General features: G+C 37.4%; 1 pseudogene; it reads left to right on the forward strand.

Moving 5' to 3' along the window:
- Positions 1-411: 411 nt before the first annotated feature.
- On the forward strand, positions 412-4,932 carry LOC139840970 (premnaspirodiene oxygenase-like; annotated as a pseudogene).
- The last annotated feature ends 3,618 nt before the right edge of the window (positions 4,933-8,550 follow it).

An 8,550-nucleotide genomic window follows, 5' to 3' on the forward strand; every position in this document is an offset into this window, starting at 1 on the left:
GGACTAAATAATGCGTCATACACATATAAGTCCTACTCTGCGTGCTAGAACCATGATTATCTGTGCGCCAGAGCCAAACCAAGGGTATAGCCGCGCATACTATGCCCCTACACCATTGGATGCGGTCCTTTTGACCAGGTCTTCGGTTTACCTTGTTACCAAGTAAAGACGATAAGATCAATCTTTTATTCGGTTTCCTTAACTAACGCAAGTTGGTTATGGAAAGGTTTACGATTAACTGGGGATAGAATCCTATTCAAACTCTAATTGTTGGTCTATATATACATGACTCTAAAACCCTAAGAGGGACCACGTTACGTGATAGACACTATTTTTAATTCATCGACCAAAACAAAAGACTCCTATTATAGGTCATAGCCACTTCTTCACCTATCTCTCTGTTTTTCTCTAATGGAGTTCAAAATCACGTTTTTGCTCCTAATTATTATTGTAACTATATTCTTTCTGGTGAAGCTACTAAATATAATCAAAAAACCAAATTCAAATCCAAAGTTCCCACCACCTGGTCCATGGAAGATACCTCTTGTTGGAAACATATTTTCCATGGTGAGTCGACAACCACCACATCACGTCCTTAGAAACTTGGCTCGAAAACATGGTCCGTTAATGCATCTTCAACTTGGTGATGTTTCGGCATTGATAGTTTCATCACCTCAAGTGGCTAAGGAAATCATGATAAAAAACGATCTTGCATTTGCAAACAGGCCTGAAATTCAAGCTGGTAAGATCATTATGTATAACAACAGTGACATTGGATTTTCTCCATATGGTAATTACTGGAGACAGCTCCGAAAAATCTGCAACTTAGAACTTCTTAGTGTCAAGAAAGTTCAGTCATTTTCTTATATTCGAGAAGAAGAAGTCAAGTTTATGATAGAATCAATTGTGTCGTCCTCAGGCTCACCTGTTAATCATACAGACAAGATTTTTACGTTGATGAATACAATAACTTCTAGAGCTGCTTTTGGAAAGATACCCAAAGATCAAGATTTACTTGTTGAGATGCTGCAGGGTTTTGCTAATGTAGCTAGTGGATTTGATGTAGCTGATTTGTTTCCTTCTTATAAGTTTCTTCATCTTGTTACAAGGATGAGCTCCAAGATGTCAACAATTCACCAAAATCTTGACAAAATCCTTAATAACGTCATTGAAGAACATGAAAAAGAGAAAGAAAATACAAAAAGGGTAAAGGATGACACGGATAAGGAAGATTTGCTTGATATTCTTTTTAGACTTAAAGATAGCGGCGATCTAGAGTTTCCTATCTCAATGGACAACATAAAAGCGGTGACAATGGTAAGTACAGTATATATCTAAGACTTCTCTAGTAATAAAATAAAGTTATGTTCTACATCTAAGCAACAATAATCTGCTTCCCGGATAGCAAAGGGAAATCTTATCCATATATCCGTTTTACTTTGTTATGCTTAATTAGAGGGGCACAAACCGGATTCGGAAGGAAAAAAAACGGATTTTTTTGTCCGGATTTTCAAGATCCGGTTCCGGTTCTCGGCGTCGGATGTTTTTCTGGAATCGGATTTTTTTCGGTTCTCGACCGGATTTTTTCGAATTATTTTCGGACTCGGATTCGATTTTGCCGGTTATATTTTCAAGTTTCAATTATTCGAGTTTTTTCAACATTTGAAAATTGAACAACAATTATATAATAAATATAAACAAAAGTTATAACGCTTAACACAATAAATAATATAAATAACAACATTTTTATTTATAACGATAAACACTATAAATAATATAAATAACAACAGTTTTATTCGAACGATAAAATTATAATATATACAAAAGTTTATACATTTCGAGCTTCGGCATGACCATCACCCGATAATGTATTAAGACTAAAGTATACCAAGCTTCGGCATTGCCATCACCCGTTATACTTTAGTCGTCAAATGAGTCAAATAAGTTTTGTTGTTGTCGACGAGCGTTCCTTCGTTCGTATTCTTGAAATTCGGGGTCATCAATTAGAGCCATTAAAACTCGTTGGTTATTTGTTTCAGGATCTTCCTCCAACACAATTGTTTCATACTCTCCTTCATCCAATTCGTTGTCGGTATTCTCTTCAGTTGATGTAGGTGATAATCCCTCTTAATTTTCTTCCATCTCTATAACTTTTTCAACGTCATTATCTAATGGACCTTCTAATGACGTTTGATCTTGTATCCTATCTACCCCGTCCAAATAATCCTTCAAACATACACATACTTTCACGGCTTTGGGGGTAAGTCTTGACCTTCTATCCGATATAGTTCGACCACTTAAAGAAAAGGCCGATTCGGAAGCTACGATTGAAGCTTGAACGGCAAATAAGTCACGAGCCATAATGGATAATATTGGATATATGTCTTCTTTTGATTGCCACCATTTCAAATTAACAAGGTTCTGAAACTCATGTTCATCACGAAAGAGTAGTGCAAAGTTTGCCATCTTATAATTTCCCAATTCGCTTGTGGGTGTCAATGTTCGTGCACGCTTGGTAGTGTCTTCACGTACTAAGTTTAAAAAGACTTATATTGAGGTTTCGGGCCCTTCGAGAAGATGATGAGGTTGCCCTTTGGTCAACAATTGACTTTGCTTGTCGACCATATTTTGTTGCATAAATACCAAACATTCTCTCAAAAACGTCATAAGTTCGTGTACTTGGTTATTTAGACAGTTGGGTTGGTTTTCTTCGGGACCATACGTACAATCAATGTTGCTATATATTGTTGTCATCAATCGTTCGACCCCATTAAAATTTAACCGTGGGTCAAGTGCGACCGCACATAAAAATTCCTTAAGTATCACTCCAAAATATTTCATTTAGTTTTTTTTATATGAAAAATGGCTTGTCTAATAATAATATTATTTGAGTTTGCAAATTCACATATTTTTTCCGTCATTATATAAAATTGTTGTAAAACTAGTACGCTAGTTGGTTAATAAACACCTGATAATTTTGTCATTGCGTCTTTAAAAACTTGTTAATGATTCAAGTCATCCCATTCTTTGGGTGAAATTGGTTCCGAAAATCCATTTCTAAGTAGTAAAACTGACTAACGTATCTAGCGAAATTGTAAAAACTTTATCCATTAAATTATATTCTTCTAAAGTGTCTTGCATGGCTTTTATTATATTAGTACCGTTATGCGGATAAACAAATATTTTAAAATCGATAACCTGTTTCATTAAAAGCCACGAATCGGAATGAAACCAATGAGGGGTAACGGCTAAATAAGAATTTGTCGTTCCATGTGGTGCGTTCCAAACATCACAAGTTATAAAAACACTATATTTATATGCTCGAATACCTTTCAATTATATCAATTTTAGCTTTTTTCCATAATTTAAATGCGTTACGTCTTAAGGTAGAACAACTTACATTGTTATATCGCGGTTGTAGTCGATTCCGTATTAGCTCTGTAAACTTTGGATTGTCTAAGTGGTTGAAAGGAATCGCTTGTTGAATGACAAACCTTGGCGAAGAGCTTTGGCATCGTAATCAAGAGCCGAACCATCAGCCCGAAGTGTTTGTTGTCTCGGGCCTTTCTTTGCGCTACAACTTTTTTTAAAATGTTTTCTTAACATAGTATTACCCGAAATACCCATGAACTTCGAACATTGTATACAACGAGCTTTTTCTACACCATCATTCGTTACACAGAATTCGAATTTAGACCAAACGTCACCTTTGCACTTGATTTCTTTTTTGTAATTAATATCGGACGTGGTGTATTCTCGTGAAGATGTTGCTACCGAAGCGGAACCGGAAGCGGAAGCTTGTGAATTATTCATCATAAGATAAGTAGAGATTAAAGAGTAATTATAGTGTAATTAGAGAGTATATAGTGATTTAGAAAGAAATATGAGAATGTTTTTTGAACCAACACACTACCATCTATTTACAATACACATTGTGGGGCTAAAATGGTCCAAAATCATACACACAAAAAATGGCTATTTTTTGGATCAAAACCGGATCTGGATCGGATCCAAAACCGGATCCGATCTAATCCGGTTTTTATCCGGTTTTAAATGAAATTTGTGTCCGGTAAGATCCGGATCGGATCGCGAATCCGGAACCGTTTTTTTAGATCTGGTTTGATCCCCTTCCGGATCGGATCCACCGGATCGGATTGGATCCGGTTTTTTTACCCATCTCTATGCTTAATAGCTTAGCAATGTTTTTTTTGAAGGCAATAAATTGCTTGCAAAGTTGCAATTAACATAATCTGTGAGTGATTTAGAATGCATAGTTCAAAAGTAACACCTTACCATAGATTTTGTCTTGCATGTGCAGGATATTTTTTCAGGTGGAACTGATACCTGTTCAACAACAGTGGAATGGGCCATGTCTAAAATTCTAAGGAGCCCGAAAGTGTTAGTAAAAGTACAAGCGGAAGTGCGAGAAGTTTTTAAGGGAAAGGCATCGGTACAAGAAACTGAACTTCAAAGACTGAAGTATCTAAAGATGGTAATTAAGGAAACTTTGAGATTGCATCCCCCTGCACCCTTATTGGTTCCTAGAGAATGAAGTGAAAGTTGTGAGATCAACGGATATGCGATACCCGCAAAAACAAAAGTTATTGTTAATGCGTGGGCTCTTGGAAGGGATAGTGAATACTGGCAAGATGCAGATCGTTTTCTACCTGAGAGGTTTGAGAACAGTTCAATTGATTTCTCAGGGAATAGTTTGGAGTATCTTCCATTTGGGGCAGGAAGGAGGATGTGTCCAGGCATTTTGTATGGTGTAGCTAACCTTGAGATTATTCTATCTAACTTACTCTACCATTTCGACTGAAAATCCCAAGAGGAATGGAGCCTGAAGACTTGGACATGAGTGAGACTTTTGGAGCTGCTTGTAGAAGAAAAAATAATCTCTATCTAATTGCCACTCCTTATACTCCACTTTGAAGAACCAAGTTGTATCTTCAATAATATTATTAATACTGAATGGATGTACACCTCTAGTTAATGAATGTGTTACATTTCCAAGATATGATCATTTAATTTGCTGCAAGGATGTGATCGAACATAAATATTTCTGAAGTGGAATTTAAAATACATACTTGGGTGTGTTGAGCTATAATTAATTTTGACACACAGTCTATTATGTTGGTTTATTTTGGCTAGTAGAAGATATGTGTATCCCACATAGGTGGGAGGAAGATGTGAGGGGTGCGTGACTTGGTTATATAAGAGGGGCTAAGTCTTCATTCCAAATTGCACCAATCAATACACTTTAAGTATTTGATTATTTCTTTCTTTCTTACCCTTGTTTGAGAGTTGTATTAGTTAAATATTTTGGAGAGTGTAGTTGGCTTAAGAGAGTCGTCTATATCATTGTAACAATTTGTGATATAGTGTATTTCTCTCTTTGGGGGCCGGTGGTTTTTCTCCTGTTTTGGAGTTTCCACGTTAAATCTTGTGTTGTGTATTGTTTTTTATTTCTTTACTATTATTGTTGAGCTAGGTGGTGAGAATTAGTGAGACCGTAATTTTCCAACAACTGGTATCAGAGCGTCAGGTTTGACGGGGTTCTCGGTTATAGGAGTCGGAGTATGCTCTGTGGTTGCCACGGGAGTGGATCGTCCACATCAGAAACGAGTTCTATTGATCGTATAGGGTATCTGGTTAGACAATATTTTTTCTGATTCGTAGTAATAGTTGGATTTGTTAGTGGCGAGTTGTGGATTTCCAATTTAAAGGGTCCTGGCTACCTGCTATATCTTTTGGCTATTCGAAACGTGAGCAAAATCAGAGAAAGTGTTGTTTATAGGATACGTATACGATGTCGAAGTTCAGTCCAATGAGGTTTGATGTAGAGAAATTTGATGGGAGGATCAATTTTGGCTTATGGCAGGTTCAAGTCAAGGATGTGTTGATTCAGTCCGGGTTACACAAGGCATTGAAAGGTAAACCCACCTTTGTTTCCGGCAGTGATTCTAGCAGTAAGTTCGATGAAGAAGAATGGGATGATATGGATTTGAGGGCGGCAAGTGTGATTCATTTGTGTCTTGCAAAGAACGTGCTTGCAAATGTGCACGGGTTATCAACGGCAAAGGAGCTTTGGGTTAAACTAGAGCAGTTGTACCAGGGCAAGGGCATCTCAAATCGGTTGTGTCTTAAAGAACAATTTCATACTCTGCGTATGGATGGGGGTTCAAAGATTTCAGATCATCTAAGTATTCTTAACGGTATTGTTTCGGAACTGGAGGCTATTGGAGTTAAAACGGATGATGAAGATAAAGCTTTGAGGTTGATATTATCTTTATCATCGTCCTATGAGCACATGAAACCTATTCTAATGTAAGGGAAAGAAACGTTGAAGTTTGAAGATGTTACTAGCAAGCTCCTATCCGAGGAGAAAAGATTGGAAGGTAACGGAGTCTCCTCATCAGAAGCTACGGTACTGTTGTGTTCGGATAGGCAGAATAGAAACTCTAGAAAAAATCTGACATGCTGGAAGTGCGGGAAGACTGGGCATGTAAGGGTTAATTGTCCAGGTGGAGCTAATCCGGTAAATGGCTCCAAAGACGCTAACATTGTCTCCGTTGTAACGGAGAGTGACGAATTCCTCTGAAGTCACGTCATCCTCATGGTGTGTCCGCGCCACCGTGGAAAGGGATGTTCGTTAGCGGTTCCACAATTACACATGGGCATTGGTTTGGCGTTGATGCAGGTTGTGTGGTGGAAACTGATGTTGTAGCTGATGGGATTTTCGGGAAAGCCAAACAGGGAAGTTGCACCATAAAGTTTCAGCTGGTTGTTCAACAACATGTGCCGAGGTGAAATGCTTGGAATGCGATATTCTAAGTGCTATACTCTTTATGGTGGAGTATGATAATTCTGTTAAGAGTTATGATTGTCTGTTATGACAATGATTGTCGGGTCTTGACAATATTCGATGAAGATGCAAATTTTATTTCTTGGCTTAGAGATAATGTCAGCGGCATGAAGATGAGGATCTTGAAGTTGTCGTCAAGGAAGCATCTACGTCGGTTATCCTTGCAATATGGGAAGCATGGTTATCTTCTTCTATCCAAAAGGTGGAGATTTGTTGGTTTATTTTGGCTAGTAGAAGATATGTGTATCCCACATAGGTGGGAGGAAGATGTGAGGGGTGAGTGACTTGGTTATATAAGAGGGGCTAAGTCTTCATTCCAAATTGCACCAATCAATACACTTTAAGTATTTGATTATTTCTTTCTTTCTTACCCTTGTTTGAGAGTTGTATTAGTTAAATATTTTGGAGAGTGTAGTTGGCTTAAGAGAGTCGTCTATATCATTGTAACAATTTGTGATATAGTGTATTTCTCTCTTTGGGGGCCGGTGGTTTTTCTCCTGTTTTGGAGTTTTCACGTTAAATCTTGTGTTGTGTATTGTTTTTTATTTCTTTACTATTATTGTTGGGCTAGGTGGTGGGAATTAGTGAGACCGTAATTTTTCAACATATTACGAGTATCCAACTTCATTTTCATCAACCGTGTGTATTTATTTCATGACATGACAACCATATAAGTTGTCACGTCATATGACACATCATAAAAAGAGGCATCATCCTAAGTGATTTGTATACCCGGTCAACTTTAAGATTACTGTTCATAATGTAGACACTTCACATGGTTATTCGGTGAGCTAGGTAACGATTTCTGTCAAATGGGTTAGAAGACCAGTCAACACACACAGGCGGAATGAATTTGGATAAGTTTTAAGTCTATCACGTTGAAAGTTGTTTCAAAGAATAACTACTTGAAGGTACATTCAACTAAGTTGAAGATGGTGAATAAAGTGTAAAGTAGAAGCATACCATTCTACGTTAAACCAGCTTAGAGAATGATTCACTGACACATGAGATCATTGATCCTTATCCAAATGGCATCACAAAGGTGCAGATATGTACATGCCCATCAAAGATGGACGTTTGTGAATCTTGAGATTCCGCAATCAACATAACCAATTGAACATGCACGTGCAATTCGTGCACGACATAGTCTACACACAGAAGACTAAACAAATAAAAGCATACAAGGTCATGTCCAACATCTTATAGTTGAAGAGGTTAGAAGGCATACAAGCTCACATATAAATACCTGATCTCACTATCAATTAATAGTGTTGGGACTCAAATTTAGTGCATGTTGTGATGCAAGGGAGATGGTAAGATTATATAAATACCATCTCCTCACTTAGTTAAAAAAAAAAAATAAAAAATAAAAAGACTTCCCACACTTTTACACCAACACCTTTACACACTTAACCATTCTCTCTAAACTTGTAATAACCCTATGAAATTTGGCAACATGAAGGTTTGAAGATCATAGCTACTGTATATTAAAATTGATACCTTTATGGTCCATTTTGAAGACCCCGCGTAGCGCTTGTTAGATTTTACCTGCATAAATAAAGAATGTCCCCTTTTTCTCTCCGTACCATGCCATCCCCTTTACTAATTTCAGACCCAAAAATCCTCGAATGTCCCCCAATTACCATCCCCAGGAACCCTAACGGTCGTTTTTTGATCGGAAACAT

The sequence above is a fragment of the Rutidosis leptorrhynchoides genome, chromosome 1, assembly GCF_046630445.1.
Source record: "Rutidosis leptorrhynchoides isolate AG116_Rl617_1_P2 chromosome 1, CSIRO_AGI_Rlap_v1, whole genome shotgun sequence".
NCBI classification, from domain to species: domain Eukaryota; kingdom Viridiplantae; phylum Streptophyta; class Magnoliopsida; order Asterales; family Asteraceae; genus Rutidosis; species Rutidosis leptorrhynchoides.